This window comes from Haematobia irritans, chromosome 2 (assembly GCF_050003625.1).
Source record: "Haematobia irritans isolate KBUSLIRL chromosome 2, ASM5000362v1, whole genome shotgun sequence".
In the NCBI taxonomy this organism is placed as follows: Eukaryota; Metazoa; Arthropoda; class Insecta; order Diptera; family Muscidae; genus Haematobia; species Haematobia irritans.
Window position 1 is genome coordinate 176,186,980 of NC_134398.1, and position 15,780 is coordinate 176,202,759.

The 15,780-nt window shown below is 27.7% G+C and overlaps 1 protein-coding gene and 1 long non-coding RNA gene across 2 annotated transcripts in view; both read right to left on the reverse strand.

The window, feature by feature from the left end:
• The window catches only part of Pi3K21B (phosphatidylinositol 3-kinase regulatory subunit alpha), a 60,391-nt gene that overhangs the window by 12,632 nt on the left and 31,979 nt on the right, over positions 1-15,780 (reverse strand). The gene's annotated exons all lie outside the window — the stretch shown is intronic.
• Positions 804-1,506, reverse strand: LOC142226733 (uncharacterized). The gene is made up of 2 exons (XR_012719738.1): positions 1,115-1,506; positions 804-963 (listed from the first exon to the last, which is right to left on the reverse strand). It is a non-coding gene; the product is annotated as an uncharacterized LOC142226733 (long non-coding RNA).

Sequence of the window (15,780 nt, forward strand, 5' to 3'; positions counted from 1 at the left end):
ATGTCAAAATTTTATTTTTATAGAAAATTTTGTCAAAAATTTATTTCTATAGAAAATTTTGTCAATATTTTATTTCTATAGAAAATTTTGTCAAAATTTTTTGCTATAGAAAATTTTGTCAAAATTTTATTTCTATAGAAAATTTTGTCAAAATTTTATTTCTATAGAAAATTTTGTCAAAATTTTATTTCTATAGAAAATTTTGTCAAAACTGATTTCTATAGAAAATTATGTCAACATTTTATTTATATAGAAAATTTTGTCAAAAATTTATTTCTATAGAAAATTTTGTCAATATTTTATTTCTATAGAAAATTTTGTCAACATTTTTTGCCATAGAAAATTTTGTCAAAATTTTTTTGGTATAGAAAATATTGTCAAAATTTTATTTCTATAGAAAATTTTGTCAAAACTGATTTCTATAGAAAATTATGTCAAAATTTTATTTCTATAGGAAATTTTATTAAAATTTTATTTCTATAGAAAATTTTATCAAAATTCCATTTGTATAGAAAATTTTATCAAAACTTTATTTCTATAGAAAATGTCAAGAATTCTACCAATCTACCAAACAGTAAAAAAGCTACCATTTTTGGTAGAATTCTACCAACAATGACAACCGTGTTTAAGGCCATAATTTGTGCCAAAGATAGTCAATTCGAACAAATCTAAACAGATTCTATAATTTGATGTTTCCGACAGTTTTTGCTTTTGAACAAAACATAAATTCAAAAATATAAAAATTACTTCTCCATAAGTCGCATCGCACCATATTGGGCTCATTGATATAAGAGAAACTGTAGTTGACCTTCATGGTATGATTTATATATATTTCCAGCAATAAATATTTTGGACAATTTCTAAAATTGATTTACATAGCTTTTAACTTCAATTAATATTATAACATTGTCTTTTCGCAAGAATTGAAATATATTAGAGCAAGTTTTCCAGAGCTGTTGCACGCTAGATGGGTGCATACATGAACAAATGAATTTCACCATCCGATGAATATGCAATAAAACCAAAAATGAAAATATATTTGCAACAACAATTTTTTGATGATCACAAAGAATTATTTAAACATTAAAAAGTTTAATATATAGTTGCAACTCACTGCTATATGTGGTGGTGATTAAATTGACAACCGGGTTTTTTTAAACATTTAATTACACTTGACTATTATCAATGAAGATGAACCAACAACTGAAACCTCTTACAAACTGTCCCAGTGTAGACCCATTAAGGTATATACACTAGGACCTATATAGATTATTTACCACCAATATGCCAGATGCCAACAACTAACAATTTCCGAGTCACTTCAAACAATGGCCACCACTTCATATACTCTCATCAAATGACTTTCAATAGATTATAGAAAAGTATTGTTTTTTTTTTCTTTTCTTTTTTTTCAAAATTATAAAAGCCTTATAATAATACTATCGTTCTTTTCTTGTTGTGTTTTTTTTTCTGAACTTAATATAGAATTTTATAGAATCGATCACACACAATTTGCAAAACGGCAGCTGATTTACCACTAATATTTGAGTTTTTTCCTTTTGTCTGGTGATTTAGTTGTTGGCTATTGGTTGTTGGTTGCTATTTAAAAATAACAAAATGTATAAATCATCGCTGCTATCACTATGGTATGACAAACATTCCGTGTAAGTTTTCTTTTTCAATTTTCCTCAAAGACTGCTATTCCGAAACGTGCCGGAAATTAAACACACAACTGCTGCATTACTCTGTATTTGAAAATTCGACAAAAAAAAACTACATCGTCGTCACAACCAGCTGTTTAAAAGTTCGCTAATGTATTGACCGACAGAGTTTATTTAGATTGATAGACATCGGTCATTATAGCCATCGGAAAACCACCAAACGACTTGATAACAAACTTATTTCGCCCCCTTTCATCCTATTGTAATCCGTAGAGCGGTAAGGGTATTACAGAAAAACGAGCCCCGTTTTCAAATATTGGAGGGAGTGAAATATTCTGGCGAGGTGGTTGGGGGAATAAAAATCTCAAACACAAAAAACTCAAACGACGACGAATAGTCTGGTGTATGCAGTTTTCTGTATGATGCTTGACTCACCCAACATCTTTTGGCTGTAGCGATATACGAATACAGATTTTCCATACTAAATCTGACAATTCATGAATTGAACACAATTCACTAAACACATTATTCTAAATTTCATATACATTTCTTTTATTTTAAGCGAATTTTATATAATTAACTCATGATATAGTCGATAGATGGCGCGGTATACATATTATTGATAAAATCCTTATTTTTCTGTTTTATACAAATATGAATATTGTATACTGTACCTAATTTCAAACAAAATATATTTTTAGTATTTAAATACAAATTTTTTGTATTGTTAGTATTCAATATAGAGTATAAAGTATTTGAGAAATATATAAATCGATTACCATATAATATATTTCGCAAATCAAATGTACAATGGTGGTTGTAAATGTATGTAGATGTAATACAAACTATGTACACTGAATAAAAAAATATAAACTGATGAAAGATTATACAACCTACATTTTAGGACAGACAATTTATACAATATTATGGATAAATTTCTTTACTTTACTTTAATTTTGTTTTAATAAATTTAGGACGCAAATTTTTGAAAACTAAAGTAAATCGGGAGATCAGTCTATATGGGGGCTATGACAAAAACATGGACCGATGCACTCCATTTTCGGCACAACTTTTTAGGTCCTAAAATACCTTTTTAAAATATCTCTAGATTTCTACTTTCGGACAAATTTAAAAACTACGGTTTCTGTAAGTCCAAGACCCCAAATCGGGAGGTCGGTTTATATGGGGACTTTATGTTTGCAGGAAGCAAACAAAAAATATAGAAAATGTCAAAATTTTATCTCTATAGAAAATGTTATCAAAATTTTATTTCAGTAGAAAATTTTGCCAAAATTCTATTTCAATAGAAAATTTTGTCAAAATTTCATTTCTATAGAAAATTTCGTCAAAATTTTATTTCTATAGAAAATTTTGTCAAAATTTTATTTCTATAGAAAATTGTCAAAATTTTATTTTTATAGAAAATTTTGTCAAAATTTTATTTCTTTAGAAAATTTTGTCAAAATTTCATTTCTATAGAAAATTTTGTCAAAATTTTATTTCTATAGAAAATTTTATCAAAATTTTATTTCTATAGAAAATTTTGTCAACATTTTTTTTCTATAGAAAATTTTGTCAAAATTTTATTTCTATAGAAAATTTTGTCAAAATTTTATTTCTATAGAAAATTTTGTCAAAATTTTATTTCTATAGAAAATTTTGTCAAAATTTTATTTCTATAGAAAATTTTGTCAAAATTTTATTTCTATAGAAAATTTTGTCAAAATTTTATTTCTATAGAAAATGTTGTCAACATTTTATTTCAGTAGAAAATTTTGCCAAAATTTTATTTCAATAGAAAATTTTGTCAAAATTTCATTTCTATAGAAAATTTTGTCAAAATTTCATTTCTATAGAAAATTTTGTCAAAATTTTATTTTTATAGAAAATTTTGTCAAAATTTTATTTTTATAGAAAATTTTGTCAAAATTTTATTTCTATAGAAAATTTCGTCAAAATTTTATTTCTATAGAAAATTTTGTCAAAATTTTATTTCTATAGAAAATTTCGTCAAAATTTTATTTCTATAGAAAATTTTGTCAAAATTTCATTTCTATAGAAAATTTTGTCAAAATTTTATTTCTATAGAAAATTTTATCAACATTTTATTTCTATAGAAAATTTTATCAAAATTTTATTTCTATAGAAAATTTTATCAACATTTTATTTCTATAAAAAATTTTGTCAAAATTTTATTTCTATAGAAAATTGTGTCAAAATTTTATTTCTATAGAAAATTTTGTCAAAATTTTATTTCTATAGAAAATTTTGACAAAATTTTATTTCTATAGAAAATTTTGTCAAAATTTTATTTTTATAGAAAATTTTGTCAAAATTTTATTTTTATAGAAAATTTCGTCAAAATTTTATTTCTATAGAAAATTTCGTCAAAATTTTATTTTTATAGAAAATTTCGTCAAAATTTTATTTTTATAGAAAATTTCGTCAAAATTTTATTTCTATAGAAAATTTTGTCAAAATTTCATTTCTATAGAAAATTTTGTCAAAATTTTATTTCTATAGAAAATTTTATCAACATTTTATTTCTATAGAAAATTTTATCAACATTTTATTTCTATAGAAAATTTTGTCAAAATTTTATTTCTATAGAAAATTTTGTCAAAATTTTATTTCTATAGAAAATTGTGTCAAAATTTTATTTCTATAGAAAATTTTGTCAAAATTTTATTTCTATAGAAAATTTTGTCAAAATTTTATTTCTGTAGAAAATTTTGTCAACATTTTTTTTCAATAGAAAATTTTTTCAAAATTTTATTTCTATAGAAAATTTTGTCAAAATTTTATTTCTATAGAAAATTTTGTCAAAATTTCATTTCTATAGAAAATTTTGTCAAAATGTTATTTCTATAGAAAATTTTGTCAAAATTTTATTTCTATAGAAAATTTTATCAAAATTTTATTTCTATAGAAAATTTTGTCAACATTTTATTTCTATAGAAAATTTTGTCAAAATTTTATTTCTATAGAAAATTTTGTCAAAATTTTATTTCTATAGAAAATTTTGTCAAAATTTTATTTCTATAGAAAATTTTGTCAAAATTTTATTTCTATAGAAAATTTTATCAAAAATTTATTTCTATAGAAAATTTTGTCAAAATTTTATTTTTATAGAAAATTTTGTCAATATTTTATTTCTATAGAAAATTTTGTCAAAATTTCATTTTTATAGAAAATTTTGTCAAAATTTTATTTATATAGTCGAAAAATCGATATTTTGATGTGTTACGAACGGAATGACAAACTTTTTTTTGTGATTAATTTGCCTTAATAAATAATTTTAAAGAAAATAAACATTTTGAAGTGGTACTGTGGATCATTCCCCTTTCAATGATACATGCCAAAATATATAATTATGTCTGCTTTCATTGGTTCATTTTTGATTTTAGGGGCTAAACTCGAACTTGGTACCTTCCTTTAGGAAAAACTACTGTGTCTCGGTCGCGGGGTTCAACTTCCAAAAAGATTCTTGCCTTATCTCATCTAAGTACAATTTTTGAATAGTTTTTCTTTAAATTATTCACACATTATTTCCAACAATTAATTACCTCTAATTTTATTAATGACACCAACTTTTTCTCATATTTCCTGGGGGTGGGCAAAGCCTTATTAGCATTACATTGTTTGGCCATATTTCAGTTTTTATTTTAGGTTCTGCAGTTAAGGCAATATATAATTTGATTTAACCGAACCAGACTGATTACAAATTCAATTGATTTTATACTATATTTTAGACATGATTTTTTTCAGCACGTTTTTCAATCTCCCTTTGCCCCTTATTTTTGTATTCTTTTGCTACTTTAGGATATTATATGTGACTCATCGATCGCAATGGACATATAGTTGATTTATTCCGCAAAGAAAAAAAAAAACAAACAAAACGGGAACAAAGCAAATACCACAACAGCAACAATAAACGAAAAAAGGAATAAATTAAACATCTCCCCCTATTTACCTTATCAAACACAGTTCGCAACAGGTTCGTCGTATTGCAACGAAATATCGATTCAATCATTCCGTTTTTTGCATAAAAACGTTATGGTATTTACTGTGAACAATTGTTTGGCACAGCGTTTAAAATCGTATTTTATCAAAATTTTATTTCTATAGAAAATTTTGTCAAAATTTTATTTCTATAGAAAATTTTGTCAAAATTTTATTTCTATAAAAAATTTTGTCAAAATTTTATTTCTATAGAAAATTTTGTAAAAATTTTATTTCTATAGAAAATTTTGTCAAAATTTTATTTCTATAGAAATTTTTGTCAACATTTTATTTCTATAGATAATTTTGTCAAAATTTTATTATACCCACCACCATAGGATGGGGGGTATATTAACTTTGTCATTCCGTTTGTAACACATCGAAATATTGCTCTAAGACCCCATAAAGTATATATATTCTGGGTCGTGGTGAAATTCTGAGTCGATCTGAGCATGTCCGTCCGTCCGTCCGTCCGTCCGTCCGTCCGTCCGTCCGTCCGTCCGTCCGTCCGTCCGTCCGTCCGTCCGTCTGTTGAAATCACGCTAACTTCCGAACGAAACAAGCTATCGACTTGAAACTTGGCACAAGTAGTTGTTATTGATGTAGGTCGGATGGTATTGCAAATGGGCCATATCGGTCCATTTTTACGTATAGCCCCCATATAAACGGACCCCAAAATTTGGCTTGCGAGGCCTCTAAGAGAAGCAAATTTCATCCGATCCGGCTGAAATTTGGTACATGGTGTTAGTGTATGGTCTCTAACAACCATGCAAAAATTGGTCCACATCGGTCCATAATTATATATAGCCCCCATATAAACCGATCCCCCGATTTGGCTTACGAGGCCCCTAAGAGAAGCAAATTTCATCCGATCCGGCTGAAATTTGGTACATGGTGTTAGTATATGGTCTCTAACAACCATGCAAAAATTGGTCCACATCGGTCCATAATTATATATAGCCCCCATATAAACCGATCCCCCGATTTGGCTTGCGAGGCCCCTAAGAGAAGCAAATTTCATCCGATCCGGCTGAAATTTGGTACATGGTGTCAGTATATGGTCTCTAACAACCATGCAAAAATTGGTCCACATCGGTCCATAATTATATATAGCCCCCATATAAACCGATCCCCCGATTTGGCTTGCGAGGCCTCTAAGAGAAGCAAATTTCATCCGATCCGGCTGAAATTTGGTACATGGTGTTAGTATATAGTCTCGAACAACCATGCAAAAATTGGTCCACATCGGTCCATAATTATATATAGCCCCCATATAAACCGATCCCCCGATTTGGCTTGCGAGGCCTCTAAGAGAAGCAAATTTCATCCGATATGGCTGAAATTTGGTACGTGATGTTAGTATATGGTCTCTAACAACCATGCAAAAATTGGTCCACATCGGCTCATAATTATATATAGCCCCCATATAAACCGATCACCAGATTTGACCTCCGGAACCTCTTGGAATACCAAAATTCATCTTATTCAGTTGAAATTTGGTACGTGGTGTTAATATATGGCCTCAAACTCCCATGCAAAAATTGGTCGATATCGGTCCATAATTATATATAGGCCCCATATAAACCGATCCCCAGATTTGACCTCCAGAGCCCCTTGGAAGAGCAAAATACTTCCCATTCGGTTGAAATTTGGTACGTGATGTTAGTATATGGTATCCAACAACCATGCAGGAATAAGAAGTTTTAAGATACCACAACCCAAGTAATTCGATTGTGGATGACAGTCTTTCGTAGAAGTTTCTACGCAATCCATGGTGGTGGGTACATAAGATTCGGCCTGGCCGAACTTGCGGCCGTATATACTTGTTTCTATAGAAAATTTTGTCAAACTTTTATTTCTATAGAAAATTTTGTCAAAATTTTATTTCTATAGAAAATTTTGTCAAAATTTTATTTCTATAGAACATTTTGTCAAAATTGTATTTCTATAGAAAATTTAGTTAAAATTTTATTTCTATAGAAAATTTTGTCAAAATTATATTTCTATAGAAAATTTTGTCAAAATTATATTTCTATAGAATTTTTTTTTTTAATTTTATTTTTAGAAAATTTTGTCAAAATTTTATTTCTATAGAAAATTTTATCAAAATTTTATTTCTATAGAAAATTTTTTCAAAATTTTGTCAAAATTTTATTTCTACAGAAAATCTTGTCAACATTTTATTTCTATAGAAAATTTTGTCAAATTTTTATTTCTATAGAAAATTTTGTTAAAATTTTATTTCTATAGAAAATTTTGCCAACTTTTTATTTCTATAGAAAATTTTGTCAAAATATTTTTTCTATAGAAAATTTTGTGAACATTTTATTTCTATAGAAAATTTTGTTAAAATTGTATTTCTATAGAAAATGTTGTCAAAATTTTATTTCTAAAGAAAATTTTGTCAAAATTTTATTTCTATAGAAAATTTTGTCAAAATTTTATTTTTATAGAAAATTTTGTCAAAATTTTATTTCTATAGAAAATTTTGTCAAAAATTTATTTCTATAGAAAATTTTGTTAAAATTTTATTTCTATAGAAAATTTTGTCAAAATTTTATTTCTATAGAAAATTTTGTCAAAATTTTATTTCTATAAAAAATTTTGTCAAAATTTTATTTCTATAGAAAATTTTATCAAATTTTATTTCTATAGAAAATTTTGTCAAAATTTTATTTCTATAGAAATTTTTGTCAACATTTTATTTCTATAGATAATTTTGTCAAAATTTTATTTCTATAGAAGATTTTGTCAAACTTTTATTTCTATAGAAAATTTTGTCCAAATTTTATTTCTACAGAAAATTTTATCAAAATTTTATTTCTATAGAAAATTTTGTCAAAATTTTATTTCTATAGAAAATTTTGTCAAAAATTTATTTCTATAGAAAATTTTGTCAAAATTTTATTTCTATAGAAAATTTAGTCAAAATTTTATTTCTATAGAAAATTTTGTCAACATTTTATTTCTATAGAAAATTATAGAAAATTTTTATAAAAAATTTTGTTTCTATAGAAAATTTTTCAACATTTTATTTTTATAGAAAATTTTATCACAGTTTTATTTCTATAGAAAATTTTGTCAAAATGTTATTTCCATAGAAAATTTTATCAAAATGTTATTTCTATAGAAAATTTTGTTAAAATTGTATTTCTATAGAAAATTTTGTTAAAATTTTATTTCTATAGAAAATTTTGTTAAAATTTTATTTCTATAAAAAATTTTGTCAACATTTTATTTCTATAGAAAATTTTGTCAAAATTTTATTTCTATAGAAACTTTTGTCAAAATTTTATTTCAATAGAAATCTTTGTCAAAATTTTATTTCTATAGAAAATTTTGTCAAAATTTTATTTCTATAGAAAATTCTGTCAACATTTTATTTTTATAGAAAATTTTGTCAAAATTTTATTTCAATAGAAAATTTTATTAAAATTTTATTTCTATTAAAAATTTTTCAAAATTTTATTTCTATAGAAAATTTTGCCAACCTTTTATTTCTATAGAAAATTTTCCCAAAATTTTATTTCTATAGAAAATTTTGTCAAAATTTTATTATTTGTATAGAAAATTTTGTCAAAATTTTATTTCTATAGAAAATTTTGTCAAAATTTTATTTCTATAGAAAATTTTGTCAACATTTTATTTCTATAGAAAATTTTGTCAAAATTTTATTTTTATATAAAATGCTACGAAACTTCGTTCAAATGCTTGCAAAAGTATAGATCTTAACCTGAATGTGTACTTTTTCAGTGTATATTCATTTATAGTTTACACACAACATTATCTATCGTATTTAAAAAAAGATTATAAATAAAATTTGTTTCTTATGTCTTATTTCACAAGAAATTTTCGATTTTGTTCATTTTTTACAAACGTTCTACTAGACAGCATGGCGACACACTATATGGGTGTGGGTTGACAAGAATAGCTAGGTTTAAAATTTGCAATAATGCTATTTCTTTATCGGGGTCCTAGATTTCGTTTACCATATACATACAAGTAGATAAGTACTAACTATATATCGCTTGACTGTCTATCATATATTTATTGTTAGCAAACATGTGAACATGTGAAGAAATGAAAATGGTCTGGCACTGACAATAGCAAAATATGATGTAAATGCTTATACACATTATAAATAATATTAAGTAAATAGAAATATTGCTTATTTATCTACACTTAAAAAAATATTTAAATAGGCAAATTAAATTAAAAAAGTAAACATATAGTGTTTTAGAATGTTCATGTTTAAAAGCAAAAGAATCAAGATATTTTGGAATATTATAATTTTACCAGAGTTGAATAACTGTAATAAAAATGTAGTTTTATATAAACTTGAATACTCCAAGCGAGCAAAATGATTTTATTGTTAACATTTTATTTCTATAGAAAATTTTGTCAAAAATTTGTCTCTATAGAAAGTTTTGTCAACATTTTATTTCTATAGAAAATTTTGTCAAAATTTTGTTTTTATAGAAAATTTTGTCAAAATTTTATTTCTAAAGAAAATTGTGTCCAAATTTTATTTCTATAGAAAATTTTGTCAAAATTGTATTTCTATAAAAAATTTTGTCATAAATTTATTTCTACAGAAAATTTTGTCAAAATGTTATTTCTATAGAACATTTTGTCAAAATTTCGTTTTTATAGAACATTTTGTCAAAATTTTATTTTTATAGAAAATTTTCTCAAAATTTTGTCTCTATAGAAAATTCTATCAAAATTGTATTTCTATAGAAAATTCAGTGAAAATTTTATTTGTTAAACTAAAAATTTACTGTTAAACTAAGAAACATCCATAAATATTTGGCTAGAATTTGACTCAATTTTTTTTTTTTAATTATTTACTTAAATTATTTTTATTTTCTATTCTACTTTAATAATTGTTTGCAAATTGGGATTTCCCAGCATTTAGTCTTCCGAGAATTTTAAACTAACAATATACATAAATAAAACGTATTATGTTTTATCTGCAAGTCATTTTTTGCAAAAAACAAGAGTTCTATTTCATAGCTTAAATTTATGCAAAAACATTTATAATAAATATAGTTATTCCGAATATAATAAGGGAAAATAATCAAGGTTATTTATTTAATTTAGCACTATATCAATATTTGTTTCTATAACATGCGCCAAGAATTAATGTTGAATTCGCGTCTTGTTGTCTAAAGATATACACTGTGGTACTTTTGAATACGCACGTAAATATGATAAATATCTAACCATAAAATAATAATTAAAATAAATTATCAATTTAAAACAGTAATAAGAATGTCCATAAAACCAAAAAAAAAATCTCGGTAATACTCTGAAAAAAAAATTCACAAAAATTTTTCCAATTAAAGTCTTAATTGAGTCTTAAAAATATTCAATTAAAAATTTAATTGATTCAAAAAATTTTTTAATTGAAACAAAAATTAATAGTATCAATTAATTTTTTAATTGGATCAATTAACTTTCAATTAATTTTTTAATTGATACTATCATTTCTGTGATTGAAGACATTTCAATTCAAAAATTAACCCTCTCATTGTAACAATATAACTGACGTGGGGTCCAGCAGGCCTCATTTCTAAACCTTTCAGGGTTCCAAAACGAAACTACACACAAAAAATCACGAAATTAATTGATCCAATTAATTTTTTAATTGAAATGTCTTCAATCACAGAAATGATAGTATCAATTAAAAAATTAATTGGCAGTCAATTAAAAAATTAATTGATACTATTAATTTGTGTGGTTGATTTTTTTTTCAATTACAAATTTTGTTGAATCAATTAAATTTTTAATAGAATATTTTTTAAAGCTCAATTAAGATTTTAATTGGAAAAATTTTCGTGAAATTGTTTTCTGTTTACCACCATTGGATAGGTTTTAATGCGTACTATTCAAATTCATAATATAATAATTTCATTAGAAAAGTATTTCAGGAAGCGTCAATTTGAAAATTATTTTCCCGGTGATTTTGCACAACTGTGACCACTATGACAAAACCGTTCGAATTTGAATAGTACGCACTAACCCCCATCCAATGGTGGTAGTTTCGTTTTGGAACCCCGAAGGGTTTTTGCTCAGTGGCCCCGTTGATGTAAATTCAATCGGAAAATATTTTCAATTTCCTCTTTCTGAAATACTTTTCTAATGAAGTTATTTCGAATTTGAATAGTACGCATTAAAACCTATCCAATGGTGGTAGATTCGTTTTGGAACCCCCGAACGGTTTCGCACAGTGCTCCCTTTTTTGTTAAACTAAATTTTAATTTTGCAGGTTTAAAATTAAAAATTCTTACCGTTTTCAAGAAAAAAAATATAAATTTGTAAAATTAAATTCGAATTTAAAATTACATTGAAGGTGCTGGTTTGTGTCTCGGCTAAGGCCTCTGCCGCTATTTTAAATACGAATTCATCTTCACACACATACAAAATACCGTTAGATTTTGAATTTCACGCAAATCGGATAAAAAATCGGATGTCGGGAGATTGGGCTATATGGGGGCAATACCACAGCATATTCGGCACACTTATTTATGCACCTAAAATACTTCTAGATTTTCAAATTCAGGCAAATCGAATAAAAATTGGGATGTCTAGATGCTCAAGACCGCAAATCGGGGGTCGGTTAGTATAGGGGCTATATCAAAATCTGAACCGATATAGCCTATGTTATGATATCTAGACCTGGGACCTATATCAAACTCTGGACCGATATAGCCCATCTTCGAATTTGACCAGCCTGCAGACAAAAGACGAGTTTATGCAAAATTTCAGCACGATAGCTTCGTTATTGAAGACTGTAGCGTGATTACGACAGACAGACAGATGGACATGATTATATCGTCTTAGAATTTTTCCCCGATCATGAATATATAAATATAACTGTCTGTTGATGACAATAACAGCTACGTAGTCCAGTCGAAAGTGTGTTGCCTTACAAATTGTATGGTCCGCGGTTCGATTCTTCGTGCAGGCGAAAGGTAAAATTTAAAAAAATTATAAAATAAAATAATTTATTCTTTCTTGTTTGTATTACAGAAAAAGGTGCTAAGAGCTAAAAAAAAACCTCGTGAAAGTGAGAAATATGTGAGGGAAAATGCAATTAGCCAGAAATTATTGTAGAAAGTCGGGCGGGGCCGACTATATCATACCCTAAACCATCCCTACTGAATTAGTAGACATTGTTGTGGGGTATCAATGGTATAGGTTTGGTTGATAAACTGCATTTTCATATTTAAGAACATAAAGGAATGCATGTTTATGGATCTCTTGTCACAAGCTGAGTAGAAATGTCCGATATTAGGAGCTGTAGTTGATTTTGCACCTACAGAGTAAGTTTGCTACTAATATTGAGTCCATTATTAAAAAAGAGGGAATCGCTCAATTAGTTGTGGGTAACAAATTCAAATTTGTAAAAATCGGGCAATATTATTTTGTAAGAGCTACATGCAAGTCTATATACGATCGGCTAGTACATCAAAATTTGATGTTTGAGCCAAATTTGGGAAAATTGGCCAAATTTGTGAAAATCAGGCGCTACATATATATGGGAGCTATATCTAAATCTGAACCGATATGGATGATATTTTGCACATATAGTCGGTACTGTAGAACATTAGAGTAAGCCAAATTTGAGTAAGATCGGTTTATAAATAAGGGTTTTATAGCAAAATTTGTGAAAATCGGGCGATACATATATATGGGAGCTATAGCCAAATCTGAACCGATTTCGATGATTTTGTGCACATATAGTGAGTGCTAAAGAAAATTATATTCGGCCAACTTTGAGTAAGATAGGTTTATAAATAAGGGATCTTTGGCCAAATTTGGGAAAATCGGGCGACACATATATATGGGAGCTATAGCCAAATCTGAAGCGATATTGATGTTATTTTGCACATATAGTCGGTACTGTAGAACATTAGAGTAAGCCAAATTTGAGTAAGATCGGTTTATAAATAAGGGTTCTATAGCAAAATTTGTGAAAATCGGGCGATACATATATATGGGAGCTATAGCCAAATCTGAACCGATTTCGATGATTTTGTTCACATATAGTGAGTGCTATAGAAAATTAAATTCGGCCAACTTTGAGTAAGATAGGTTTATAAATAAGGGACCTTTGGCCAAATTTGGGAAAATCGGGTGGCACATATATATGGGAGCTATAGCCAAATCTGAAGCGATATTGATGATATTTTGCACATATAGTCAGTTCTGTAGAACATTAGAGTAAGCCAAATTTGAGTAAGATCGGTTTATAAATAAGGATTTTATGGCAAAATTTGTGAAAATCGGGCGATACATATAACGGGTGATTTGTTAAGAGCTTGATAACTTTTTTTTTTTAAAAAACGCATAAAATTTGCAAAATCTCATCGGTTCTTTATTTTAAACGTTAGATTGGTCCATGACATTTACTTTTTGAAGATAATTTCATTTAAATGTTGACCGCGGCTGCGTCTTAGGTGGTCCATTCGGAAAGTCCAATTTTGGGCAACTTTTTCGAGCATTTCGGCCGGAATAGCCCGAATTTCTTCGGAAATGTTGTCTTCCAAAGCTGGAATAGTTGCTGGCTTATTTCTGTAGACTTTAGACTTGACGTAGCCCCACAAAAAATAGTCTAAAGGCGTCAAATCGCATGATCTTGGTGGCCAACTTACCGGTCCATTTCTTGAGATAAATTGTTCTCCGAAGTTTTCCCTCAAAATGGCCATAGAATCGCGAGCTGTGTGGCATGTAGCGCCATCTTGTTGAAACCACATGTCAACCAAGTTCAGTTCTTCCATTTTTGGCAACAAAAAGTTTGTTAGCATCGAACGATAGCGATCGCCATTCACCGTAACGTTGCGTCCAACAGCATCTTTGAAAAAATACGGTCCAATGATTCCACCAGCGTACAAACCACACCAAACAGTGCATTTTTCGGGATGCATGGGCAGTTCTTGAACGGCTTCTGGTTGCTCTTCACTCCAAATGCGACAATTTTGCTTATTTACGTAGCCATTCAACCAGAAATGAGCCTCATCGCTGAACAAAATTTGTCGATAAAAAAGCGGATTTTCTGCCAACTTTTCTAGGGCCCATTCACTGAAAATTCGACGTTGTGGCTCGTTAGTAAGTCTATTCATGATGAAATGTCAAAGCATACTGAGCATCTTTCTCTTTGACACCATGTCTGAAATCCCACGTGATCTGTCAAATACTAATGCATGAAAATCCTAACCTCAAAAGAATCACCCTTTATATGGGAGCTATAGCCAAATCTGAACCGATTTCGATGATTTTGTGCACATATAGTGAGTGCTATAGAAAATTAAATTCGGTAAACTTTGAGTCAGATCAGTTTATAAATAAGGGACCTTTGGCCAAATTTGGGAAAATCGGGCGATACATATATATGGGAGCTATATCTAAATCTGAACCGATTTCGATGAAATTTAATACACTTAAAGAGTGGTCCATCGGATTACTTTGTGGCAATTTTGACGCCGATCGGTTAGTAAATGAACAAAATCTGACCCCATTTGTCGAAATCGGGCAATAAATATATATAGAAGCTATATCTAAATTTGATCCGATTTCTTCCAAATTCAATAGCGTTCGTCCTTGTGGCCAAACAACACTCTGAACCAAATTTCATCAAAATCTGTTAATAATTGCGACCGGAATCCTGCGAACAACAAATACATGGACAGACGGACGGACGGACGGACACCAAGCGCTAGATCGACTCAGGAGGTGATTCTAAGTCGATCGGTATATATTATATGGGGTCTAAAATCAATATTTCTGGTTGGCAAATTTTTTGGTTTGGGGTATAAAAATAAAGTAGAAATCTGTTTAGCTACCTAAATCTAATTAAAACCACAATCAATTTCTGATCCGTTGAGAAGTCGATATATTGTTCATTTGGTGTTACTGACCACACATTCTGGAGAGAAAACTCCAAATTACTTCTAAATAGAAATAAATATATAGGCTGTCCGTGTCATCATCAAACGTGGAATGGAAGTAGATAGAAACAGAGATCTACTCACCATTTATTTTAAATTATGTACTATTATTCAACCACACTGAAAAAAATATTTACGTGATATTAAAGATTATGCAACCTAAA